The sequence below is a fragment of the Cherax quadricarinatus genome, chromosome 72 (genome assembly GCF_038502225.1).
Source record: "Cherax quadricarinatus isolate ZL_2023a chromosome 72, ASM3850222v1, whole genome shotgun sequence".
In the NCBI taxonomy this organism is placed as follows: Eukaryota; Metazoa; Arthropoda; class Malacostraca; order Decapoda; family Parastacidae; genus Cherax; species Cherax quadricarinatus.
This window is the reverse complement of record NC_091363.1, coordinates 470,360-497,791: the sequence shown is the minus strand read 5'-3', so window position 1 is coordinate 497,791 and position 27,432 is coordinate 470,360. Positions and strand designations below refer to the sequence as shown.

General features: G+C 44.0%; 1 protein-coding gene across 6 annotated transcripts in view; it reads right to left on the bottom strand.

Annotated features, from left to right (window-relative positions):
* Positions 1-27,432, bottom strand: part of jar (Myosin heavy chain 95F jaguar) — a 192,226-nt gene that overhangs the window by 156,948 nt on the left and 7,846 nt on the right. The window contains exon 1 of one of the 6 annotated variants that reach the window (XM_070100244.1): positions 18,338-18,628. The exons of 4 other annotated variants lie outside the window; for them this stretch is intronic. The gene's annotated coding sequence lies outside the window, so the exon portion shown is untranslated. Of the gene's footprint in view, positions 1-18,337; positions 18,629-27,432 lie in introns of those variants that run through there. One more of the 6 variants, XM_070100249.1, reaches the window with a different exon arrangement.

Genomic DNA, 27,432 nt, shown 5'->3' with positions numbered 1-27,432 from the left:
AAGGGTGAGTCACTTCCAGCACCATCACACAACACTGACCACCACCACCACGCAACACTTGCCACCATCACACAACACTGACGACCATCACACAACACTGACGACCATCACAACACTGACCACCACGCAACACTTGCCACCATCACACAACACTGACCACCATGCAACACTTGCCACCATCACACAACACTGACCACCATGCAACACTTGCCACCATCACACAACACTGACCACCATCACACAACACTGACCACCATGCAACACTTGCCACCATCACACAACACTGACCACCACCACGCAACACTTGCCACCATCACACAACACTGGCCACCACCACACCATTGTCTTGCTGCCCACTGCCGGAAGTTTGATACTAGTCACTGACGCCCTCACCCCCACAATTCCTACCTCCAGAGTGTTACACTAAGAGGTGTATACTTATGTATCCCTCAGGTGCTACGGAATTAACCATGATCCCTGTATTTTAGAGATATTCATAATAAATAAGAAAAACTTGCAGACTTCTTAAGACTTTTACTGAGGTACAACGTAGGATGAGAGCTCAATCACCGTTTCTGGACCCTGATATAAGAACATAAGAACGAAGGAACACTGCAGCAGGCCTACTGGCCCATGCGAGGCAGGTCCAAGTCTCCTACCGGCTTAAGCCAATGCACCCAACCTAGTCAGGTCAGGTCACCTTGACTTAAGGGAGGAACACGGCAACCGTCCTGGTAGCACAAGCTAATCAGGTCCAACTCACACCCACCCACACCCACTCATGTATTTATCCAACCTATTTTTAAAGCTACACAACGTTCTGGCCTCTATAACTGTACAGACTACATACAAAATATAATTAAGTTAGGAAGGGGTGGTAAGGTGTCCCATGTGAAATAAGATGGTCACTATCTGAGAAGTTACAATGAGCAAAATGTAAATCACTGCTTAGTTCTAGTTTAATATTTCGGTTATGCACCCCATACCAATCCCGTGGGCCGCAGTCAAGAGGCACAGTGAATCACTGGAAATACTAAACAAAATGGAAAATACGGGAAAAGTTTAAAATAAGTAAACTAACCAATGAAGGAGTTGGTGTATTGTTATTATTGTAGACGAATGGTTCACAGAACTGACACGTTGATAAATTAGACACATGTGCAACTCTTGGGTACCTTTATTAAGGAAACGTTTCGCCACACAGTGGCTTCATCAGTCCATCATTGATGGACTGACCACATCGACTCAAGGTTGAGGGACTGATTACCTCATTCTCCTCCTATTCAACAAGCTTCTGTGTATGGACTGATGAAGCCACTGTGTGGCGAAACGTTTCCTTAATAAAGGTACCCAAGAGTTGCACATGTGTCTAATTTATCAACATTGTTATTATTACTCCTACTATTAGTATTATTAACAGCAATGATGAATGACATAGGGCAAGCTGTACATTCAACTTGCCCATCAGATACACTGTATTCTAACGTCTGTTTCTAAACTATTTAAGCAGGAATCACACACAAATATTGGTTTGTAGATGAATGGTTCAAAGAACCGACATGTTGTTAAATTTAACCACAAATATTGGTGCTGGTACATGAGACAAATCGCGTCTATCGGAGCACAGAAGAAAGTTGGCGCATGGCAGTGGTGAGAATATAAGGGTTAATGTATAATACTGAGGACTAACAACAAGTGGGAGGAAGAACTAGCACTGAGCTGGAAGATCAAGTTGACTGTAATTATTATTGTCAATGGAAAACTTTAAACCTGTACGGGGGTCATGGAAAAATAAACACGGAAGCAGTATAATGTGATCCTTTGGAAATAAATGGTATAAAATACCGACACAATGGCAATATAAACACAAATGCAGTATAATGTGATCCTTTATTGACTACGTTTCGCCCACACAGTGGGCTTTTTCAAGTCACAAACAGAACTCTTGTGACTTGAAAAAGCCCACTGTGTGGGCGAAACGTAGTCAATAAAGGATCACATTATACTGCATTTGTGTTTATATTGCCAATGTGATCCTTTATTGACAACACTTCGCCCACACAGTGGGCTTCATCAAGCCACAAACAGATCTACCTGGGTGTTAGGTAAGACACATATGCAACAGTTAGACAACTTTATTCCGAAACGTTTCGCCTACACAGTGGGCTTCTTCAGTCGAATACAGAAAGTAGGCAGGAACAGTAGAGATGTTCCTGCCTACTTTCTGTATTCGACTGAAGAAGCCTACTGTGTAGGCGAAACGTTTCGGAATAAAGTTGTCTAACTGTTGCATATGTGTCTTACCTAACAACTTGTCGGTATTGTATACCATTTTGATGTTCAGATCTACCTGGGTGTAAGGCACCCCCCCCCATCTTATAAGATGGGGAGGGGGGGGGGTCATACAATGCCTGGAGAACGGGAGGCAAGAATGACAGCTGTAATTCCTCAGATCGAGAGCTCTTCACTAACATCAAGAATCCCCCTTCGTGAAAGGAAGATGCATGTATATAATGATTCACATGTCACTCCCTCCAACCCTCTTATATGTGTTTTATTAACAATAATACAAAACCAAGTCAAAGATAAACTCAACAATGGTGTGTATTGTTGAGAGATAAAGTTGGTGAGGTAATGTGTTGACATATATGACACAATGAAAACTCTCCTCAGCACACCAATACTCAATCTGCAAGTGAACCCTACACAACACTGTGTTCTCTCCATGTATATACGTCCATACATGGATGCATGGATGGGAGTAGTAATGTCTGAGGATCTCACTTTCAAGGATCACAACAGTGCCACGATCGCACGTGCAAAGAAAATGATAGGATGGAAATATAAACACACATGCAGTATAATGTGATCCTTTATTGACGTTTCACCCACACAGTGGGCTTTTTCAAGTCACACACAGATCTACCTGGGGTGGAAGGTACGGGAGTATTTATAGTCATGTTCAGAATGTTGAGGTCAGGTGGAGAATGCTGCATCTGATGATCTGTTTCAGACTACGGAACAATGCTTTTCTCCAGACTGAGGGACTGACCACCTCAAAACTTTAAGGGTGATGGACTGATTACATCGTCTTCAAGTCTCTTCTGCTTCTATCAACTTTTCTGTACTCGACTGAAGAAGCCTACTGTGTAGGCGAAACGTTTCGAAATAAAGATACCTAACTGTTGCATATGTGTCTTACCTAACTACCGGGTGGAGTTATAGAGTCTTGGGTAGCTTGGCAGGGGTATTGGACAAGTTGTGAGTAGACCTTCTGCAGTGTTCTATGTTCTTATGTGGGATAGCGATGAAGAAGTTTCTTGGCGAGTGGTTCAGCTATGTTATAGAAGCCGTTGTTCTGGTTGAAATTGTTGGTTATAGAGATAAGCGATGATTCCAGGATTCTTCGGTATTGAGTGTTGTCTTCTGTGGCGATAAGTCTTGAGTTTCTGTAGTTAATTAAATGGTTGTGTGAATTGCGATGTTGTACACAGGCATTCCTTGTATCGTCAGTCCTGCTTGCATATTGGTGTTCTGAAATGCGTGTTTGGAGGTCTCTTGATGTTTCGCCCACATAATTTGTTGCAGTCATTACAAGGGATTATGTATACCCCTGCAGAGGATGGAGGCTTGTCCTGTCTACTACTGGTGATGTCCTTGATGGTCGTGGTTGTGGAGGTAGATACTTGGAATGATGTATTGGAAAAGATGTTGGAAACATGTTTGGCAATGGAGTTGGTGGGGAGGACTATGTATCTCTTCTCGGCAGTGTCTTCTCTGGGTGTGTTGAAGATGTTTAATGCCCGCCGTCTGCAGTCTCTGATGAAGTGACGAGGATAGTGGAGTTTAGAAAATACTTGTTCAATTATAGTGCATTCTTCCTCAAGGAACTCATTGCTGCAGATTCTGAGTGCACGCAGGAAGAAGCCTATAATTACACCACGTTTGGTTTTGGTGTCATGGTGAGGGTAGAAGTGGAGAAGATCGTTTTGGTTGGTGGGTTTTCGATAGACTTTAAAACGAAGTTCGTGGTCAGCTTTGCAGAGCAGAACATCAAGGAAAGGAAGAGTGTTGTCGACTTCTTCTTCAAGTGTGAACTGGATTGAAGGCTCGACCTGGTTGAGCTTGTCTTGGAGAGCTTGAACGTTGAAGCGTTTAGGAGTTATGAGGAGAATGTCGTCAACATAACGGAGCCAGGTGACAGACGAAGGAATAATGGTGGAGAAACGTTCGGCTTCTAGATGTTCCATGTATAGGTTCGCCAGGACCGCACTGAGTGGCGAACCCATGGGTATGTAAAGTAAAAGGACACAAGTGCAACTAATGTGACATTTATTGTGGCAACGTTTCGCTCTCCAGGAGCTTTATCAAGCCATTACAAACAATACATGGACACAGAGGGTATATAAAGGCTCTGAGTGAGGTGAAATACTAGTGAGGTACCATTTCGATGTTCACTAGTGGTAGTAGTAGTAGTAGTAACAAAAATAATACAATATGGAAGAGCAATTAATTCGTACATGAGTAAAAGGATATAAAAGCTATTACTGGGTAACATAAAAATAGGTTGGACAAATATAGACTGGAAAGAGGCAGGTTTTTTTCAGTGTTCACTCTCTGTAATTTGTGTAGTATAACAGGAGAGACTATGTGATGGCAGGGTTTACTGTTTTCAGGAGGATTCTTGCTAAGACTTCGGAGATGGTGAAGCTGCCGTTGTTTTGTTTAATTGTATTCGAAACAGCGATCAGTGCTGATTCAAGGCACTTGCGTCTGCGGAAATTAGTTTCTTTGATCACTAATTGGGCGTCTCTGAATTTCATGAGATGATTGGTGGAATTTCGGTGTTGTACACAGGCGTTGTTTAAGTTGTCGTTCCTACACGCGTAAATGTGTTTATTGAGGCGGGTGTCGAGGTTTCTTGCTGTTTCACCTACGTAGATCTTGTCACAGCCTCCACAGGGTATAGTGTAAACTCCTGCATTGACTGGTTCGTGGTGCTTGGGTTTTGTCCTGGTTAGATCCTTTATTGAAGTGGTAGAAGCGATGGCGACTCTGGTGTTAGCTTGTGAAAGTACTTTTGAGACGTTTAGTGCAACCTGGCTGTTGGGAAGAATTATAACTTTGTTGGGAGCGGTGTTGATGCGTGGAGAATTGATCTGAAGAGCTCTTTTCTTGCAGTCTTTGATGAAAAAAAAGAAGGAAATTGTAACTCAGTGAATGTTTGGTGAATGTAAGTGCATTCCTCGTCAAGAAACTCAGGACTACAAATTCGGTATGCTCTTAGGAAAAACCCGATGATGATGCCTCTTTTGGTCTTGGTATCTTGACTGGAATAGAAGTGTGTGAGATCATTTTTATTGGTGGGTTTCCGATAAACTTGAAATCTTAGGTTGTTGTCTTTGTGAATGAGGACGTCGAGGAAAGGTAGCTTGTCATTGGACTCTTCTTCTAGTGTAAACTGAATCGCTGGTTCAACTGCGTTGAGCCTTGCCTGAAGATCCCGTACATCAAAACGTTTTGGAGTTATTACGAGGACATCGTCCACGTAACGTAACCAAGTGACGCTTGAAGGGATGATGTTAGCAAAGTGTTCGGACTCTAGGTGTTCCATGTATAAGTTGGCTAGGACGGCACTTATTGGGGATCCCATTCCCATGCCGTAGGTTTGTTTGTAGAGCTTGTTATTGAAAGAAAAACAGTAGAAATTAACACAGAGTTCAATCAAGTCAACAAAATCTCCGGGAGGTAAAGGAAGATTAAGGTCCTGGTTGACTTTACGTCGTAGAACCTCGATGGCTTTTTTGGTAGGTACTCTTGTGAAGAGGGAAGTCACATCCAAACTGCTTAGTTTCTTGTTACGGATGGAGAGGTTACGGATGCGGTTGAGAAGGTCGCCTGAGTGTTTAAGATGAGCGGGGCTCATCTTAAACACCAAGACCAAAAGAGGCATCATCATCGGGTTTTTCCTAAGAGCATACCGAATTTGTAGTTTACCTGGAGTTTACCTGGAGAGAGTTCCGGGGGTCAACGCCCCCGCGGCCCGGTCTGAGACCAGGCCTCCTGGTGGATCGGAGCCTGATCAACCAGGCTGTTGCTGCTGGCTGCACGCAAACCAACGTACGAGCCACAGCCCGGCTGATCCGGAACTGACTTTAGGTGCTTGTCCAGTGCCAGCTTGAAGACTGCCAGGGGTCTGTTGGTAATCCCCCTTATGTGTGCTGGGAGGCAGTTGAACAGTCTCGGGCCCCTGACACTTATTGTATGGTCTCTTAACGTGCTAGTGACACCCCTGCTTTTCATTGGGGGGATGGTGCATCGTCTGCCAAGTCTTTTGCTTTCGTAGTGAGTGATTTTCGTGTGCAAGTTCGGTACTAGTCCCTCTAGGATTTTCCAGGTGTATATAATCATGTATCTCTCCCTCCTGCGTTCCAGGGAATACAGGTTTAGGAACCTCAAGCGCTCCCAATAATTGAGGTGTTTTATCTCCGTTATGCGCGCCGTGAAAGTTCTCTGTACATTTTCTAGGTCGGCAATTTCACCTGCCTTGAAAGGTGCTGTTAGTGTGCAGCAATATTCCAGCCTAGATAGAACAAGTGACCTGAAGAGTGTCATCATGGTCTTGGCCTCCCTAGTTTTGAAGGTTCTCATTATCCATCCTGTCATTTTTCTAGCAGATGCGATTGATACAATGTTATGGTCCTTGAAGGTGAGATCCTCCGACATGATCACTCCCAGGTCTTTGACGTTGCTGTTTCGCTCTATTTTGTGGCCAGAATTTGTTTTGTACTCTGATGAAGATTTAATTTCCTCATGTTTACCATATCTGAGTAATTGAAATTTCTCATCGTTGAACTTCATATTGTTTTCTGCAGCCCACTGAAAGATTTGGTTGATGTCTGCCTGGAGCTCTGCAGTGTCTGCAATGGAAGACACTGTCATGCAGATTCGGGTGTCATCTGCAAAGGAAGACACGGTGCTGTGGCTGACATCCTTGTCTATGTCGGATATAAGGATGAAGAACAAGATGGGAGCGAGTACTGTGCCTTGTGGAACAGAGCTTTTCACCGTAGCTGCCTCGGACTTTACTCTGTTGACGACTACTCTCTGTGTTCTGTTAGTGAGGAAATTATAGATCCATCGACCGACTTTTCCTGTTATTCCTTTAGCACGCATTTTGTGCGCTATTACGCCATGGTCACACTTGTCGAAGGCTTTTGCAAAGTCTGTATATATTACATCTGCATTCTTTTTGTCTTCTAGTGCATTTAGGACCTTGTCGTAGGAATGCACTTACATTCACCAAACATTCACTGAGTTACAATTTCCTTCTTTTTTCATCAAAGACTGCAAGAAAAGAGCTCTTCAGATCATCAATTCTCCACGCATCAACACCGCTCCCAACAAAGTTATAATTCTTCCCAACAGCCAGGTTGCACTAAACGTCTCAAAAGTACTTTCACAAGCTAACACCAGAGTCGCCATCGCTTCTACCACTTCAATAAAGGATCTAACCAGGACAAAACCCAAGCACCACGAACCAGTCAATGCAGGAGTTTACACTATACCCTGTGGAGGCTGTGACAAGATCTACGTAGGTGAAACAGCAAGAAACCTCGACACCCGCCTCAATAAACACATTTACGCGTGTAGGAACGACAACTTAAACAACGCCTGTGTACAACACCGAAATTCCACCAATCATCTCATGAAATTCAGAGACGCCCAATTAGTGATCAAAGAAACTAATTTCCGCAGACGCAAGTGCCTTGAATCAGCACTGATCGCTGTTTCGAATACAATTAAACAAAACAACGGCAGCTTCACCATCTCCGAAGTCTTAGCAAGAATCCTCCTGAAAACAGTAAACCCTGCCATCACATAGTCTCTCCTGTTATACTACACAAATTACAGAGAGTGAACACTGAAAAAAACCTGCCTCTTTCCAGTCTATATTTGTCCAACCTATTTTTATGTTACCCAGTAATAGCTTTTATATCCTTTTACTCATGTACGAATTAATTGCTCTTCCATATTGTATTATTTTTGTTACTACTACTACTACCACTAGTGAACATCGAAATGGTACCTCACTAGTATTTCACCTCACTCAGAGCCTTTATATACCCTGTGTGTCCATGTATTGTTTGTAATGGCTTGATAAAGCTCCTGGAGAGCGAAACGTTGCCACAATAAATGTCACATTAGTTGCACTTGTGTCCTTTTACTTTACATATTGTCGGTAATTCTACCAACTTTATTACAACCCATGGGTAGTCCAAAAGTCTGCTGAAAGAGGTGATTTTCGAAAGAGAAACACGTAAAGCCAACACATAGTTCAACAAGGTCGATGGAATCGCTGGCTGGAATGGGAAGATCAAGTGAATCGTCAATTTTCCTGCACAAGAGATCGATGGCTTGTGTAGTAGGTACTTTGGTGAATAGGGAAGTCACGTCAAGGCTGGAAAGTTTCTTGTTCCTGATGTTGATGTTGCGAATGCGATTGAGAAGATCACCCGAGTGTTTGAGATGTGCTGGACTGATAGTGCCCAAGAGTTTAGAGAGGTGTTTTGCGAGAATTCCTGAGAGCTGGTGGGGAGCACTGCCTATTCCCGAAGACATGGGCCTCAGTGGGATACCAGGCTTGTGAGTTTTTGGCAGGCTGTACATTCTGGCAGGTCTGGGGTTGCTGGGCATGGTGTGCAGAAGTTTCTTCCCTTGTTCTGAGCCCCTCAGAATGCGGCGAGTCCTTTGAAGAAAAGTTTTAGTAAGGTTGTCCACTTGGTTAGTTGTGAGAGGTTTGTAGGTATCTGGGTCATTAAGTAGATTGAGCATTTTGTTCCTGTAATCGTCAGTGTTCATGATAACAACACCACCTCCTTTATCAGCGGTGGTGACCCTGATGGTCGTGTCTTCTGCTAAACCTTTGAGTGCATTGATGTAACGTCGAGGTATGACTGGGGAGCTGCGTGTTGAGATGGCTGCTGAGATGATGCCTTGAAGATAGCCTTTTTGGAAGTCGGAGTCATTGTGTCTGTAGATTTTGGCGATGAAATTGAGGTCTTGTTTTGGTTTCGTAATTCCTGTTGCGAATTTGAGGCCTAAGCTGAGGGCTTCAGTTTCTGTGGTTGACAGTGGACGAGATGAAAGATTTTGAATAATTTCAGGTCTTCCTAAACTTTTCCAATTACTATTATCGCAGAGTGTTTGTAATTTCCTAGTAAGTCTGATCTTCTGTTGAACATTCGCTGTGGTAACTCTGCTGCGAATGATTTCGGCGGTGCGTCTGTTCATGTTGCCCCGGAGTGTTGTGCCTAGTGTTCTGGCTTGGAGAAAAGCTTCCTTTGTAGCATTGTTTAAGTCATCTGCACACTCTTCAAGGTAGGTCCGAGCTGCAGCAGAGAAAGGTGGTTTGATGTTGGCAATTTGAGGAGGAGTAGATCTTGGTAAGACCATTCGCAACATCAACATCTGGAACAAGAAACTTTCCAGCCTTGACGTGACTTCCCTAGTCACCAAAGTACCTACTACACAAGCCATCGATCTCTTGCGCAGGAAAATTGACGATTCACTTGATCTTCCCATTCCAGCCGGCGATTTCATCGACCTTGTTGAACTATGTGTTGGCTTTACGTGTTTCTCTTTCGAAAATCACCTCTTTCAGCAGACTTTTGGACTACACATGGGTTCGCCACTCAGTGCGGTCCTGGCGAACCTATACATGGAACATCTAGAAGCCGAACGTTTCTCCACCATTATTCCTTCGTCTGTCACCTGGCTCCGTTATGTTGACGACATTCTCCTCATAACTCCTAAACGCTTCAACGTTCAAGCTCTCCAAGACAAGCTCAACCAGGTCGAGCCTTCAATCCAGTTCACACTTGAAGAAGAAGTCGACAACACTCTTCCTTTCCTTGATGTTCTGCTCTGCAAAGCTGACCACGAACTTCGTTTTAAAGTCTATCGAAAACCCACCAACCAAAACGATCTTCTCCACTTCTACTCTCACCACGACACCAAAATCAAACGTGGTGTAATTATAGGCTTCTTCCTGCGTGCACTCAGAATCTGCAGCAATGAGTTCCTTGAGGAAGAATGCACTATAATTGAACAAGTATTTTCTAAACTCCACTATCCTCGTCACTTCATCAGAGACTGCAGACGGCGGGCATTAAACATCTTCAACACACCCAGAGAAGACACTGCCGAGAAGAGATACATAGTCCTCCCCATCAACTCCATTGCCAAACATGTTTCCAACATCTTTTTCAATACATCATTCCAAGTATCTACCTCCACAACCACGACCATCAAGGACATCACCAGTAGTAGACAGGACAAGCCTCCATCCTCTGCAGGGGTATACATAATCCCTTGTAATGACTGCAACAAATTATATGTGGGCGAAACATCAAGAGACCTCCAAACACGCATTTCAGAACACCAATATGCAAGCAGGACTGACGATACAAGGAATGCCTGTGTACAACATCGCAATTCACACAACCATTTAATTAACTACAGAAACTCAAGACTTATCGCCACAGAAGACAACACTCATTGTGTGACGAATGGTTTTGAAAACCGACAAGTTGAAGAATTGAGACACTTATGCAACACATGGGAATCTTTATTGAAGAAACGTTTCGCCACACAGTGGCTTCATCAGTCCAATACAAAGTAGAAGTGGGTAAGGAGAGTAGAAGTTTGAGGTAATCAGTCCCTCAACCTGGAATCGATGTGTTCAGTCCATCACTCTTGTAGGAAATGCAGCATAGGGCCAGAGAGGTGGCTTATATACTGCAGTGAGATGAGTTGAAGCAGGAGGAGGCGGGATCACAGTGGGACCTGCCACTAGTGTAAGTAGGTCGTCGTCCAAAGGTTGGGCAAGCGTTGAAGTCTTTGTACCAAGATCCTATGATGTTGCAGTGTCTGACAGATGTGACGAATGGTTTTGAAAACCGAAGAATCCTGGAATCATCGCTTATCTCTATAACCAATAATTTCAACCAGAACAACGGCTTCTATAACATAGCTGAACCACTCGCCAAGAAACTTCTTCATCGCTATCCCACATAAGAACATAGAACACTGCAGAAGGTCTACTCACAACTTGTCCAATACCCCTGCCAAGCTACCCAAGACTCTATAACTCCACCCGGTAGATCATCAGATGCAGCATTCTCCACCTGACCTCAACATTCTGAACATGACTATAAATACTCCCGTACCTTCCACCCAAGGTAGATCTGTGTGTGACTTGAAAAAGCCCACTGTGTGGGTGAAACGTTGTCAATAAAGGATCACATTATACTGCATATGTGTTTATATTTCCATTGTGTCGGTATTTTATACCATTTATTTCCAAAATGATAGGATGGATAATGAGAACGTTCAAAACGAGAGATGCCAAGCCAATGATGATCTTTTTCAAATCACTTGTTCTCGGCTGGAATACTGCTGTACATTAACATCTCCATTCAAAGCAGGTGAAATCGCAGATCTAGAGAGTGTACAGAGATCCTTTACTGCACGTATAAGTTCTGTCAAGCACCTTAACTACTGGGAACACTTGGAAGCACTTGTACTCGTTGGAACGCAGGAGGGAGAGATATATCATAATCTACACTTGGAAAATCCTGGAAGGAATGGTCCCAGATCTGCAAACAGAAATCACTCCCTACGAAAGTAAAAGACTGGGCAGGCGATGCAAAATGCCCCCCAATTAAAAGTAGGGGCGCCATTGGTACACTAAGGGAAAACACCTTAAGTGTCCGGGGCCCAAAACTGTTCAACAGCCTCCCATCAAACATTAGGGGAATTGCCAATAAACCCCTGGCTGCCTTCAAGAGAGAGCTGGACAGATACCTAAAGTCAGTGCCGGATCAGCCGGGCTGTGGTTCGTACGTTGGACTGCGTGCGGCCAGCAGTAACAGCCTAGTTGATCAGGCCCTGATCCATCGGGAGGCCTGGTCATGGACCGGGCCGCGGGGGCGTTGATCCCCGGAATAACCTCCAGGTAAGTTCACATATGGGGGCACAAAATACTGAGAGGAACTGACAAGGTGACCAGGAACAGAATGTTTCAGAGATGTGACACAGCAACAAGGGGTCACAACTGGAAGTTGAAAACTCAGATGAGTCACAGGGAGGTTAGAAAGTACTTCTTCAGTCACAGAGTAGTCAGGAAGTGGAACAGTCTGGAGTGATGTAGAGGAGGCAAGATACACACATAGCTTTAAGAAGAGGTATGATAAAGCTCATGGAGCGGGGAGAGTAGACCTAGTAGCGACCAATGAAGAAGCGGGGCTAGGAGCTATGAATCGACCCCTGCAACCACAATTAGGTGAGTACAGATATGTAACAAAGAAAAAAATATGGTATTTTAACATTTCAACCACTTGCGGGCTTTATCAAGTACAAGGAGCACAGAATCAACAGTGTATAAAGCGGTACTTTTTAAGTCACAAGTGAGTAAAATTTACACAACCAAAACTCAATTTGAGGAAATTACACGAGCGGTAAAAGTTTGAAGCCGGCCAGATGATGCAGTTTTCATTTATCTCAAATATTCAAACAACTACAAGTTTATTAAGTATTCTAGCAAAGTGACAACTCTGTCCCTAAACGGTTTAAACACAAAAGGTGTCAGCATTTTAATATGATTTATCAGCCATTAAAGACTGACGCCGTTCACAAAAGGCATACTAAAGTTCACAGGAAAATAACTCAACCCCATTTTCAAAATGCAACTAAGACAGTGGCCCTTACAAACAGAAACAAGACAAACCATCTGTTAAGGATACACGAGTGTTGAAAGTGTGAAGACCATTAAAAAGAAGCTTTCCCAATACACAAATAACGCACACATAGCAGCAGCTTATGACGACGTTGCCGTCCGACATGGACTACTCACTAGTCACACTAGCACATGAACATAAGAAAGAAGGAACACTGCAGCAGGCCTACTGGCCCATGCGAGGCAGGTCCAAGTCTCCTACCGGCTTAAGCCAATGCCCCAACCTAGTCAGGTCAGGTCACATTCACTTAAGGAAGGAACACGACAACTGACCTAGTAGCACAAGCTAATCAGGTCCAACTCACACCAACCCATACCTACTCATGTATTTATCTAACCTATTTTTAAAACTACACAACGTTTTAGCCTCTATAACTGTACTTGGGAGTTTGTTCCACTCATCCAAAACTCTGTTGCCAAACCAGTGCTTTCCTACATCCTTCCTGAATCTGAATTTTTCCAACTTAAAACCATCGTTACAAGTCCTGTCTAGGCTAGATATTTTCAGCACGTTATTTACATCCCCTTTATTTATTTCGAAACGTTTCGCCTACACAGTAGGCTTCTTCAGTCGAGTACAGAAAAGCTGATAGAAACACAGTAGGCTTCTTCAGTACTCGACTGAAGAAGCCTACTGTGTAGGCGAAACGCTTCGAAATAAAGATACCTAACTGTTGCATATGTGTCTTACCTAACAAGATTTCTGATACATGGGATCAACTTTGTCATCCTCCTTTGTATGTTTTCCAGAGCATTTATATCCATTTCTATAATACGGTGACCAAAACTGTGCAGCATAATCTAAATGAGGCCTAACCAAGGATATATAGAGTTGAAGAACAACCTGAGGACTCCTATTATTTATGCTTCTTGATATGAAGCCAACGAGAAGACAGGGATGGGGCAGAGAGAGGAAACCAAAACCAAATCTGGGAATGGTTTATATACAACTGATCAGAGAGCAGCTGCATATACTAACAACTGCATGAACCTTTCCTTAATAAGAGAACACAAGTGTTGAAAACTGGAAGCTGATTGAGACCTTTTCAAGCTATAAACAGAAAGAAACTTTGGAGAAATAACAAACCAAGCAACCACTTAAAAGATACCTCTTCAGGGATACCTAAAACAACGATAAACTTTTCAGCAAAAATAATGGTGAATAAACAAGCCAAGCTCGCAAGTTCTGGCCATAAGATACACCTGTACTCATGATCATGTGTGTGGAGTTGGAAGCTACACGCTCCTAACGTAAGTAACGGAGTTGTGGGAGTTGACAACGACTCATCCTCTCCCCCCCCCCATCCCCAGAGGGAGGCAACCACAGCCGCCCTCTACCACATGTTGCACCTCATTATGCACTCTACAATTATTCAACACCGCAACGCCACATACACCTCTCCACCACCACCCCCTCGCACCCATCAACCTCACAGTTTGTCTTCTTTACCCACCGACACTCTGAGTACATTTATAAGGAAAGAATTCCAACTGAGCTTCATACAGTGAAACTAACCAGTCCATCTATTACCATGTTGTCATACATCTATATGGAGTCTACCTGGAGGGTGTTCCGGGGGGTCAACACCCCGTCGGTCCAGTCCTTGACCAGGCTTCCCGGTGTATATCGCATTCGGTCTTGGTGAATCGTCGTATATTAGTGATTCTCAGTGCATGAAGTGTCCCTGAATGAGTAGAATCGGTAGCGTCTTAGATGCTAGTTAGTGTCACCAGCTTTGGTTATGCAACTAATGATTTAGTAGTTTGCATCACCAGCTCACGTAAACCTATTTAAGTGTAAAGTCTGTCAGCACATCTCCCCTCCCACACTGCCATTACAACTTAACTCCAGTCAAAAATCAAGGAATTTACAAAAATAAAACTCCCCCAATATAAAAATTTATATTAAAAAATCTAAAGAAATATCACAAGTTCGCTTACTGTAAATATATATTAATTATTGTTCCCACCACGTAGCTCGGCCAGTTAACTTGTATATAAGTGTGGCAACACTGCTGGTGTTCCCACCATATAACTTGTATATAAGTGTAGCAACACTGCTGGTGTTCCCACCATATAACTTGTATATAAGTGTAGCAACACTGCTGGTGTTCCCACCATATAACTTGTATACAAGTGTAGCAACACTGCTGCTGTTCCCACCATATAACTTGTATATAAGTGTAGCAACACTGCTGGTGTTCCCACCATATAACTTGTATACAAGTGTAGCAACACTGCTGGTGTTCCCACCATATAACTTGTATATAAGTGTAGCAACACTGCTGGTGTTCCCACCATATAACTTGTATACAAAGTGTAGCAACACTGCTGGTGTTCCCACCATATAACTTGTATATAAGTGTAGCAACACTGCTGGTGTTCCCACCATATAACTTGTATATAAGTGAAGCAACACTGCTGGTGTTCCCATCATATAACTTGTATACAAGTGTAGCAACACTGCTGGTGTTCCCACCATATAACTTGTATATAAGTGTAGCAACACTGCTGGTGTTCCCACCATATAACTTGTATACAAGTGTAGCAACACTGCTGGTGTTCCCACCATTTAACTTGTATGTAAGTGTAGCAACACTGCTGGTGTTCCCACCATATAACTTGTATAAAAGTGTAGCAACACTGCTGGTGTTCTCACCATATAACTTGTATAAAAGTGTAGCAACACTGCTGGTGTTCCCACCATAAAACCTGTATACAAGTGTAGCAACACTGCTGGTGTTCCCACCATATAACTTGTATAAAAGTGTAGCAACACTGCTGGTGTTCCCACCATATAACTTGTATATAAGTGTAGCAACACTGCTGGTGTTCCCACCATATAACTTGTATATAAGTGTAGCAACACTGCTGGTGTTCCCACCATATAACTTGTATAAAAGTGTAGCAACACTGCTGGTGTTCCCACCATATAACTTGTATAAAAGTGTAGCAACACTGCTGGTGTTCTCACCATATAACTTGTATAAAAGTGTAGCAACACTGCTGGTGTTCCCACCATAAAACCTGTATACAAGTGTAGCAACACTGCTGGTGTTCCCACCATATAACTTGTATAAAAGTGTAGCAACACTGCTGGTGTTCCCACCATATAACTTGTATATAAGTGTAGCAACACTGCTGGTGTTCCCACCATATAACTTGTATATAAGTGTAGCAACACTGCTGGTGTTCCCACCATATAACTTGTATATAAGTGTAGCAACACTGCTGGTGTTCCCACCATATAACTTGTATATAAGTGTAGCAACACTGCTGGTGTTCCCACCATATAACTTGTATATAAGTGTAGCAACACTGCTGGTGTTCCCACCATATAACTTGTATATAAGTGTAGCAACACTGCTGGTGTTCCCACCATGTAACTTGTATACAAGTGTAGCAACACTGCTGGTGTTCCCCATATAACTTGTATGTAAGTGTAGCAACACTGTTGGTGTTCCCACCATATAACTTGTATATAAGTGTAGCAACACTGCTGGTGTTCCCACCATATAACTTGTATATAAGTGTAGCAACACTGCTGGTGTTCCCACCATATAACTTGTATATAAGTGTAGCAACACTGCTGGTGTTCCCACCATATAACTTGTATATAAGTGTAGCAACACTGCTGGTGTTCCCCATATAACTTGTATATAAGTGTAACAACACTGCTGGTGTTCCCACCATGTAACTTGTATATAAGTGTAGCAACACTGCTGGTGTTCCCACCATATAACTTGTATATAAGTGTAGCAACACTGCTGGTGTTCCCACCATTTAAGATGAAGTTAGTTAGGTACAGGCGGACATAAGTACAGTTATGATACATAGTTTAACATATGTGTAAATTACCTGGGATAACCCAACAGTCAGTTGTATACAAGTGTAGCAACACACTGCGAGTGAACTTATTTGTATATAAAAAACATGTTTAATGGAGGGCAGCGGGGTGGCTGCATGAAGCCGGCTAGCGTGTTCTGCTGGGTGGGCAGGTGTGAGGGAGAGTGGGGTGGGTATAAGGGTAGGAAGGAGTCAGATAAGGTCACCTGACTGTGACTAGCAGACACACAGGCTGAGTATCAACACCCAGGGTATGTGGCACAACATGCTGGGCATTAACACCCAGGGTATGTGGCACATTCTGGATATCAACGCCCAGGGTATGTGGCACAACATGCTGGTATGTGAGTAGGGACTGCCTAGAGCATGGGCCAACAGGTCTACCTGGAGGGTGTTCCAGGGGCCAATCCCCCTGAGGCCGTCCTTGACCAGGCTTCCCGGTGGATCAGGGCCTGATGAACCAGACTGTTACTGCTGGCCGCGCATAGTCCAACGTACGAACCACAGTGGCTGGTCGGGTACTGACTTTAGGTATCTGTTCAGCTCCCTCTTGAAGGCAGCCTGGGGTCTACTGGTAATTCCTCTTATGCCTGGTGAGAAGCTGTTGAATAGTCTTGGATCCCGGACACTTATTGTTTTCTCAGTGTACTCATGGCGCCCCTACTTTTCCTTGGGGGTATGTTGCACCATCTGCCCAGTCTTTTGTTATCGTAAAAGCAATTTCTGTATGCAGATTTAGGACCAGTCTCTTTAGGATCTTCCAGGTGTAGATTATGATGCATCTCTTTCGCCTGCGCTCCAGTGAGTATAGGTCAAGTGACCCCAAACTTTCCCAGTTTAATTAAGGTGCTTAACTGAACTTGTTTGCGCAGTGAAGGTTCTCTGTACATTCTCTAGATCCGCGATTTCAGCTGCCTTGAATGGAGTTGTGCACAGCAGTATTCCAGCCTAAAGAGAACAGGTGATTTAATAAGGATCACTGGCATGGCATCCCTCGTTTCGAAGGTTCTCATTGTCCACCTATCATTTCCTTGCAGATGTGCTGTAATTGCATTGCAAAATGGACAGTCGTCTTGTACAAGACATATGGATTTTGTGTTCCTCATGTTTGTCAACCTGAACGTAGCCGCGTGACGCCAGCAACCTTGTATCACTTCTACACTATCAATTTTCCCGTTATTCATCTGCAATTCAATGCCACCTTTCACATGTACAATTTCATCATTATTATTCATATCTTACCTGCTACAGATTTCCACTGTTGTTCTACTTCTGCAACCCGACATAAGACCAAGCATTCCCGGAACCGCCTGAGAGACGCAAAGTATTGCTACTTGCGTCTCAAAGTAAGACCTCTCCTGGAGTCAACTGCTTAATTTCCTCTTGAACACTTTTCTACATTTGTTTTGGCAATAATTTTCGTATCTGCTGATAGAACGTTGAAGTGCCGTGGACCTCGGATGTAAACCTAGTCCTCGAGTATTTTCTATGTATAAATTATCAAAACCATTGGTTCGATTCCTAAGTATATGTGAGTTGGTGTATGCTATGAGAACCCGCTGAAGCGTAAGGTCACTTGACCAAAACCTTCCATCAGCATATCGCTCCATCCCTTAAAAGTAAATATGTCATCATACGATAAGATATTTCAGGATTTATATGATTGAAATAAATGTAATTGTGTGTACTTACCTCGAGAGCCTTACTAGAGGTGTGCAAGTGATGAGTGGGGACTCAACCTCTATCCTGCCTCCTCAACACCACTAGTGAAGGATACGACCACTACCACTACACTAAGGTCACCACCACTAATGTACCGGGAATGCTCCACTATACTGGAGTTACTGCAGCAGCAGCATGCACGCACACACGGGCGGTCATGCCCCAACCAGACGTGACACTGACGTTGCAACAGCACCAGTGCAGGGGAAACAGCAGACAGAGCAGCACACACGCACGCACACCCCCGCACGCACCAGGTGACGGCTGTTGCTCCACCCCCACCCACAATTCTCCCTCTACCGGCACATGAAGCAGTTGGCATAGGGTGCAGCCTAGCTCACTGGTGAGAGCATTCCACTCAATTCCACACCCTCTGGTTCGATTCCCTGGCACTAAGAAACATGTGGGCAAGTTTCCTGACACCCCACTTGCCCCTGTCGACGTAGCCGTGTGTGTCAGCCGACTATTGCGTGTCGCATCCAGGGAATAAATATTTGAAAACTCGTCTTGATGGAATGTCACTCTGTAAAAAAGTACTCCAGTCTTGTAAGAAAATTCCAGTACCTACTGGAAGTACTGAAGTGCAGGGAAACAGATACTGTGTACCTAATGATCAAGCTATTTTGTTCTCTAACACTAAGATGATCAAACTCTCTTGTTCTCTAACACTAAGATGATCAAACTCTCTTGTTCTCTAACACTAAGATGATCAAACTCTCTTGTTCTCTAACACTAAGATCATCAAACTCTCTTGTTCTCTAACACTAAGATCATCAAACTCTCTTGTTCTCTAACACTAAGATCATCAAACTCTCTTGTTCTCTAACACTAAGATGATCAAACTCTCTTGTTCTCTAACACTAAGATCATCAAACTCTCTTGTTCTCTAGCACTAAGATGATCAAACTCTCTTGTTCTCTAACACTAAGATCATCAAACTCTCTTGTTCTCTAACACTAAGATCATCAAACTAAGACGGTCAACGTAAACTTATTTTTATTCATAACAAAAGTGATCTCGCTGCGTCAGTGTAAGTTTGGTTACCTGCACACGCACGATATTATTCTCATGTCAGTGTAAGTTTAGTTACCTGCACACGCACGATATTATTCTCATGTCAGTGTAAGTTTGGTTACCTGCACACGCACGATATTATTCTCATGTCAGTGTAAGTTTGGTTACCTGCACACGCACGATATTATTCTCATGTCAGTGTAAGCTTGGTTACCTGCACACGCACGATATTATTCTCATGTCAGTGTAAGTTTAGTTACCTGCACACGCACGATATTATTCTCATTTTATTGCAAAGTTATATTTTGTTTTTAAGTGTTTTCCAAGTCTTGCTTCGGGAGTTTAGAATAGAAAAGACGCGACGCACATAGGCTTTTATTGGGAGAGCTTTTGACTTCAGCAACACCAGCAGCACAGACAACCCACACTTCTTCACACTTCAGTGGAGTCATTCACCTCACCTGTGCAGGGATCTCACCTGCTACCTTACCTCTGGCTCAAACACACACATACACAAACATTGTGTGTGTGTGTGTGTGTGTGTGTGTGTGTGTGTGTGTGTGTGTGTGTGTGTGTGTGTGTGTGTGTGTGTGTGTGTGTGTGTGTGTGTGTGTCTCTCTCTCTCTCTCTCTCTCTCGTGCCGAACAGGTAAAACTTGCGATTCTGGCTTAAATAGCTATGCTCTTCTTGCCGAATAAGGCAAGTGAAAATTTGTGTATGCAAAAATTTCGCAAAAAATCATTCTGAACCTAACGAAAAAAAATTATATTTCATTGTGTGTATTATTAAATTATTGTAAACTTATCTAAAATATATTTACTTGGATTAGGCTAAATTAAACTGCGTTTGTTATAATGTTAGGTAATGTTAATGTTACCTATTCGTCACATTACAATATATATATATATATATATATATATATATATATATATATATATATATATATATATATATATATATATATATATATCAGCAGCAACAGCCTGACTGACCACGAGCCTGGCTCGTAGCCAGGCTCTAGGAGTAGGAAGCCTCAAATTCATCATAGGTAAGGTACTCTAATCATGTTTTTCACTATTTTCGGAGGTATGCCATTAGTAGCTAATGTATACAATATCCGAAATACAAACAAAATAATTTATGTGAAGTGCTAAACTCATGTGGGTCACTTGGCAGAAGGCTGTGTCACCTAAAGTACATCACACTTCACTGTTACAATACCTGGAACTTGGAAAGCTAGTATCAAAGATGACTCAGAAGTGGTTGTAACATTGATCGTTTCGCCACTGATGAAGCCACACAGTGACTTCATCAGTCCAATGCAAAGAAAAATAGTGAAGATCAGAAGGAGTTTGGGGTAATCAGGGACTGATTACCTCAATCTCCCTACTGTTTGACATGTCTAATTTATCAGCTTGTCGGTTGTCTGAACCATATAAATACATATTGATCGTGTCTTGATCCGCCTCATCTAATGACAATGTTTGTATGTATGCTGAGAGGAGTCACTGCCTGTATGCTGAGAGAAATCACTGTCTGCATGCTGAGAGGAGTCACTGCCTGCATGCTGAGAGGGGTCACTGCCTGTATGCTGAGAGAAATCAGTCTGCATGCTGAGAGAAATCAGTCTGCATGCTGAGAGAAATCACTGTCTGCATGCTGAGAGGAGTCACTGCCTGCATGCTGAGAGAAATCACTGTCTGCATGCTGAGAGGAGTCACTGCCTGTATGCTGAGAGAAATCACTGTCTGCATGCTGAAAGGAGTCACTGCCTGTATGCTGAGAGAAATCACTGTCTGCATGCTGAGAGGAGTCACTGCCTGCATGCTGAGAGGGGTCACTGCCTGCATGCTGAGAGGGGTCACTGTCTGCATGCTGAGAGTCACTGCCTGTATGCTGAGAGGAATCACTGCCTACATGCTGAGAGGAGTCACTGCCTGCATGCTGAGAGGGGTCACTGCCTGCATGCTGAGAGGAGTCACTGCCTGCATGCTGAGAGTCACTGCCTGTATGCTGAGAGGAATCACTGCCTGCATGCTGAGAGGAGTCACTGCCTGCATGCTGAGAGGAATCAGTGCCTGCATGCTGAGAGGAATCACTGCCTGCATGCTGAGAGGAGTCACTGCATGCAAGATGAGAGGAGTCACTGCCTGCATGCTGAATCACTACCTGCATGCTCAGAGGAGTCACTGCATGCTGAGTCACTGTCGGCATGCTGAGAGGAGTCACTGTCGGCATGCTGAGAGGAGTCACTGTCGGCATGCTGAGAGGAGTCACTGTCGGCATGCTGAGAGGAGTCACTGTCGGCATGCTGAGAGGAGTCACTGTCGGCATGCTGAGAGGAGTCACTGTCGGCATGCTGAGAGGAGTCACTGCATGCTGAGTCACTACCTGCATGCTGAGAGGGGTCACTGCCTGCATGCTGAGAGGGGTCACTGCCTGCATGCTGAGAGTCACTGCCTGTATGCTGAGGGGATTCACTGCCTGCATGCTGAGAGGAGCCACTGCCTGCATGCTGAGGGGGGAGTCACTGCCTGCATGCTGAGATGAGTCACTGCCTGCATGCTGAGATGAGTCACTGCCTGCATGCTGTGAGGAGTCACTGCCTGCATGCTGTGAGGAGTCACTGCCTGCATGCTGTGAGAAGTCACTGCCTGCATGCCGAGTCACTGTCTGCATGCCGAGTCACTGCCTGCATGCTGAGAGGAGTCACTGCCTGCATGCTGAGATGAGTCACTGCCTGCATGCTGAGAGGAGTCACTTCCTGCATGCTGAGAGGAGTCACTGCCTGCATGCTGAGAGGAGTCACTGCATGTATGCTGAGAGGAGTCACTGCTTGCATGCTGTGAGGAGTCACTGCCTGCATGCTGTGAGGAGTCACTGCCTGCATGCTGTGAGGAGTCACTGCCTGCATGCTGAGAGGAGTCACTTCCTGCATGCTGTGAGGAGTCACTGCCTGCATGCTGAGAGGAGTCACTGCCTGCATGATGAGAGGAGTCACTGCCTACATGCTGAGAGGAGTCACTGCCTACATGCTGAGAGGAGTCACTGCCTGCATGCTGAGAGGAGTCACTGCCTGCATGCTGAGAGGAGTCACTGCCAGCATGCTGAGAGGAGTCACTTCCTGCATGCTGTGAGGAGTCACTGCCTGCATGCTGAGAGGAGTCACTTCCTGCATGCTGAGAGGAGTCACTGCCTGCATGCTGAGAGGAGTCACTGCCTGCATGCTGTTAGGAGTCACTGCCTACATGCTGAGAGGAGTCACTGCCTACATTCTGAGAGGAGTCACTTCCTGCATGCTGAGAGGAGTCACTGCCTGCATGCTGAGAGGAGTCACTGCCTACATGCTGAGAGGAGTCACTGCCTGCATGCTGAGAGGAGTCACTGACTCATTACTTCGCCACTATCAAAACTCAAAAATAACGAAGCACTAATAAAATCTAAATACAACATTCACTTTAAAAAAAAAAAAAAAGCTTCGTCGGCAGACCGTAAATACTTCTTTATTATGGTCTTAAACCTGACAAGCAGCTGGTTGACACCAAACAGCGAAGACAGACAGGAGAGAACAAAGACAATGGAAGACAGGCACTGATAGACGGAGATAAGCAGGAACAAAGAAGACAGGCATGAACAGAGAGAGGGAGGAGGAGGAAGAGGATGTGGAAGAGGATGTGGTGGAGGAGGTGGTGGTGGTGATGGTGGTGGTGATGCTGGTGATGCTGGTGATGGTGGTGATGATGGTGGTGATGATGGTGGTGGTGGTGGTGATGCTGGTGATGGTGGTCATGGTGATGATGGTGGTCATGGTGATGATGGTGATGGTGGTGGTGATGGTGATAGTGGTGGTCATGGTGGTGGTCATGGTGATGATGATGGTGGTGATGATGATGGTGGTGGTGATGGTGGTGGTGGTGATGATGGTGGTGGTGATGGTGGTGGTGATGGTGGTGATGCTGGTGGTGATGGTGGTGGTGGTGATGCTGGTGATGGTGGTGGTGATGGTGGTCATGGTGATGGTGATGATGGTGGTCATGGTGATGATGGTGATGATGGTGATGATGGTGGTGGTCATGGTGGTGGTGGTGGTGGTGATGGTGGTGGTGGTGATGGTGGTGGTGGTGATGGTGGTGGTGGTGGTGGTGGTGGTGATGGTGGTGGTGGTGATGGTGGTCATGGTGATGGTGGTGGTGATGGTGGTGGTGATGGTGGTGGTGATGGTGGTGGTGATGATGGTGGTGATGGTGGTGGTGATGATGGTGGTGGTGATGGTGGTCATGGTGATGATGGTGGTGGTGATGGTGGTGGTGATGGTGGTGGTGGTGATGATGGTGGTGATGATGGTGGTGGTGATGGTGGTGATGATGGTGGTGATGGTGGTGGTGATGGTGGTGGTGATGGTGGTGGTGACGGTGGTGGTGATGGTGGTCATGGTGATGATGGTGGTCATGGTGATGATGGTGGTCATGGTGATGGTGGTCATGGTGGTGATGGTGGTGATGGTGGTGGTGATGGTGGTGATGGTGGTGGTGATGGTGGTGGTGATGGTGGTGGTGATGGTGGTGGTGATGGTGGTCATGGTGATGGTGGTGGTGGTGGTGGTGGTGGTGGTGGTGGTGGTGGTGGTGGTGATGATGGTGGTGATGATGGTGGTGATGATGGTGGTGATGATGGTGGTGATGATGGTAGCAGCGGCGGCGGCGGTAATGGTGCTTGTTTTTTTTATTTTTGGATAACTTAACAATAACTAGCGTGAGTGGATGTTTTACACCCGGCATCATTTATCGAGTCACCAGGCAGTTTAGTTAGTCTGCAAGCAGTTTGGTGAGTCAGCAAGCAAATTCGTGAGTCAGCAAGCAATTTGACGAGTCAGCAAGGAATTTCGTGAATCAGTAATTAATTTATTGAGTCAGCAAGCAATTTTGAGACAGTAATCAATTTAGCGAGTCAACAAGAAATTCAGTAGTGAAAAAAGCAATTTAACGAGCCAATAATCAATTCAATGAATCAGAAACAGTCAGTTAGCAGTTTAGTGACCTAATAAGCAACCGAGTCAGTAAATTAATGAGCCGATAAGCAGAATGAGTCGGTAAGCAATTTGCTGAGTCACTAAACGAGTGAATTAGTAAGCAAGTGAGCCAGGGAGCAAATGAGTGAATGTGTGAGAGAGAATGAAGGAGTAACCCAGTGATTGATTGAGTGAATAATAGTGTATAAGAGAAGAAAGGGATAACTGAAGGTTGAAGACATGGTAAAACAACTTAAGTTAAATGACGTTTATAAAACTGCTCAGAGTCCAGAATATCTTGCTGCCAAGTTTGTCAAGACTGGGAACCAAAACAAGCATAGTACTAGGGGAAGGGAACACAACTTGGTAGTACCCACAGTAAGTGGTCAGGCTTCAAACATCTTATATTGTACATCAATAAAGGAGTGGAATGGACTGTCTGCACATGTCAAAGCTTGTCATATTATTATTATAATAAAAAAGAAGCGCTAAGCCACAAGGGCTATACAGCAAAAAGCTTGTCATAGCATGAGCCATTTCAGAAAGAGCTAAATTATTATTATAATAAAAAAGAAGCGCTAAGCCACAAGGGCTATACAGCAGAAAGAGCTAAAAGGTACCTAATGAAGCTACAGAAAACGAGAAGAGCGACATCTTGTATAATTAACATACATGTACCTATTACTGCAACATTCATTTGCCTGTTACTGTGATCTGATTCTCTATTTACTGTAACTCAGTTTACCGTATTCATAGTGTATATCCTTTTATTGTAACTGCTTTTCACAGTCGAGTTACTGAACTGTTTTAACTTTTAAGGTTTAAATAGTAAGATGTTACAAGGTCCCCAATGGAAATAAGTCACTGACTTTTCTGGGTTATCCTAGGTAATCTACACATATGCTACTATGTATGATAATTTATGTAACTATATTTGCATACCTGTACCTGAATAAACTTACTTATAGTGAGTAAATGAAAGGGTGTGTTTAACTGTTAAGAGTCAGAGAATGAGGGTGAATCAGTGAGCGAGTGAGAGTTTAGAAGGAGCTTGAGGTCACCAGACCAAGAGGAGGTAATGAACCATGCATACCTGATGCCATACATACATTATACAGAACGCAAGGAAGGGAGGAGGAACAGGAGAGAGGTGAACAGCAGGAGGAAAATGAACAGGGGGAACAGCATAAAGGACCAAATCGACAAGGAAAACAAGGAAAAAGAAGTGGACAAGAAACATCCGGAGGAATGCCACTTGTTAAAAGTCTTGGACTCTTTATATTGACTGACCTGTTGCACTTCTGCTTTTCAGTGGGATACTTTGCACTCTGGAAAGACTCTGCACTTTAAAATATCTACACTAGAATGGGGTTTAGAAAGCCGTGACATGTGGTTGGTGCTGACACACTTCCTGCCTCCCCTATAGCCTCTCAGCTGGCTGCCCTCACAACACCAACACACCGGAAGTATGTACCACCCATTCACACCCGCTCTGCTGGGTTCCTCACAAACACTGCCCACAATGATGTATGTCATGCTTTTTATGCAGTTTATGATCTTGGTTTAGAACAGACTGCAAGCTGCTACAAGCTGTAAAGAGTGCTGTATTGTACTGTTTATGAATAGAGTAAAGCTCAGATGAAAGTACATGTACAAGGTATACAGGCCTAGCTGACATCAATGACTATATAGAAAGCCGCTTGTTATGCAGAGCTGTATAGCCCTTGTGGCTTAGCGCTTTTTTTTTATTATAATAATAATTGTTATGCAGAGCAATTCGGGCAAATTGGGTCAATTTTGTCCCAGAATGCGACCCACACCAGTCGACTAACACCCAGGTACTCATTTTACTGATGGGTGAACATGGAGAGCAGGAGTCCTATGGAAACACGTCCTAATATATCCAGCCGTACGGAGATCAACGTACGGACCTCCGTGTGTGAGTGCTGAGTGCGCTAGCAATCCAGCTACAGAGAGCTAGATGAGAAAATTAATACTATTTTTCGAGTAAAAGTGGGCCTTAGTAATATGTGATATTACTATGGCTGTTATTGATGAGGTTATGAACGAACTGAATGCTAGTGCATATGGGAGGGGTCTGCACTTAAAATTTAAATGAGTCTGATACAGTACATAGTGAGAGTTGGGTCATTCCATGTCAAGTGGACCAATTTTGAAAATCAACCCTACCTGAACATTTCCAACTTTGATAAAATTTTACATGAAGATTGGCATGTATTATCCAACTAACTCTGGGAAAGTTTTAGTTCACGATATGCAATAGTAGCCCTCAGAGTGGAGACAAGCAAAAATTTCACCAACCCACAGCACACAATCAGCAATGTTCAGGTTATTGCTGTGGCAGGTCTAGAAGAGTAAAAGTTGTGTAAGTAGACATGCCTACACAACTTTTGCGACGGGCTGGAGTTTTGAGACTCTATGACCGCGGGTTCAATCCCGGCCGGGGGTATGGTTTGTTTGCAATCGTGTCATTACGATTTCTTGAGTCATGTTGACGGCAATGAAGGGACTTGAGCTAGAGTTCGTCACGGCCACGCTAGCTGGAGATTCGTCTGTAAAAACTTGCATTTGTGGTCACAGTGGTGCCTGTGCTAACCTTCCTATGGTGTAGAAATATACCTAGTTGGATGAATCTTATTGTGGCTAGCTGGTCTAGTGGCTAACGCGACGGGCTGGAGTTTTGAGACTCTATGACCGTGGGTTCAATCCCGGCCGGGGGTATGGTTTATGAAGTCAAAGTATGAAAAAAAAAAAAAATTATGTCGAGTAAAATTGAATCTTGAATTCAGCTGCCTGTATCTCTAAAGAAAAACATTATTTTACTATGACATTGTAGCCAGCTACCCAAGTGGGCATCTTCATAATCCTAAAATATCAGACTCCAAACATTTTTAATTCCTGTGCTAATACTAGTACCTAAAACTGCTTCCACAGCCCTCATGGTGAATTTTAGGCCATCTTTGAAGACCAATAGCAAAAAGAGTAGCACAACCAATTTTCTTAAAAAAACCTTCATTAGAAA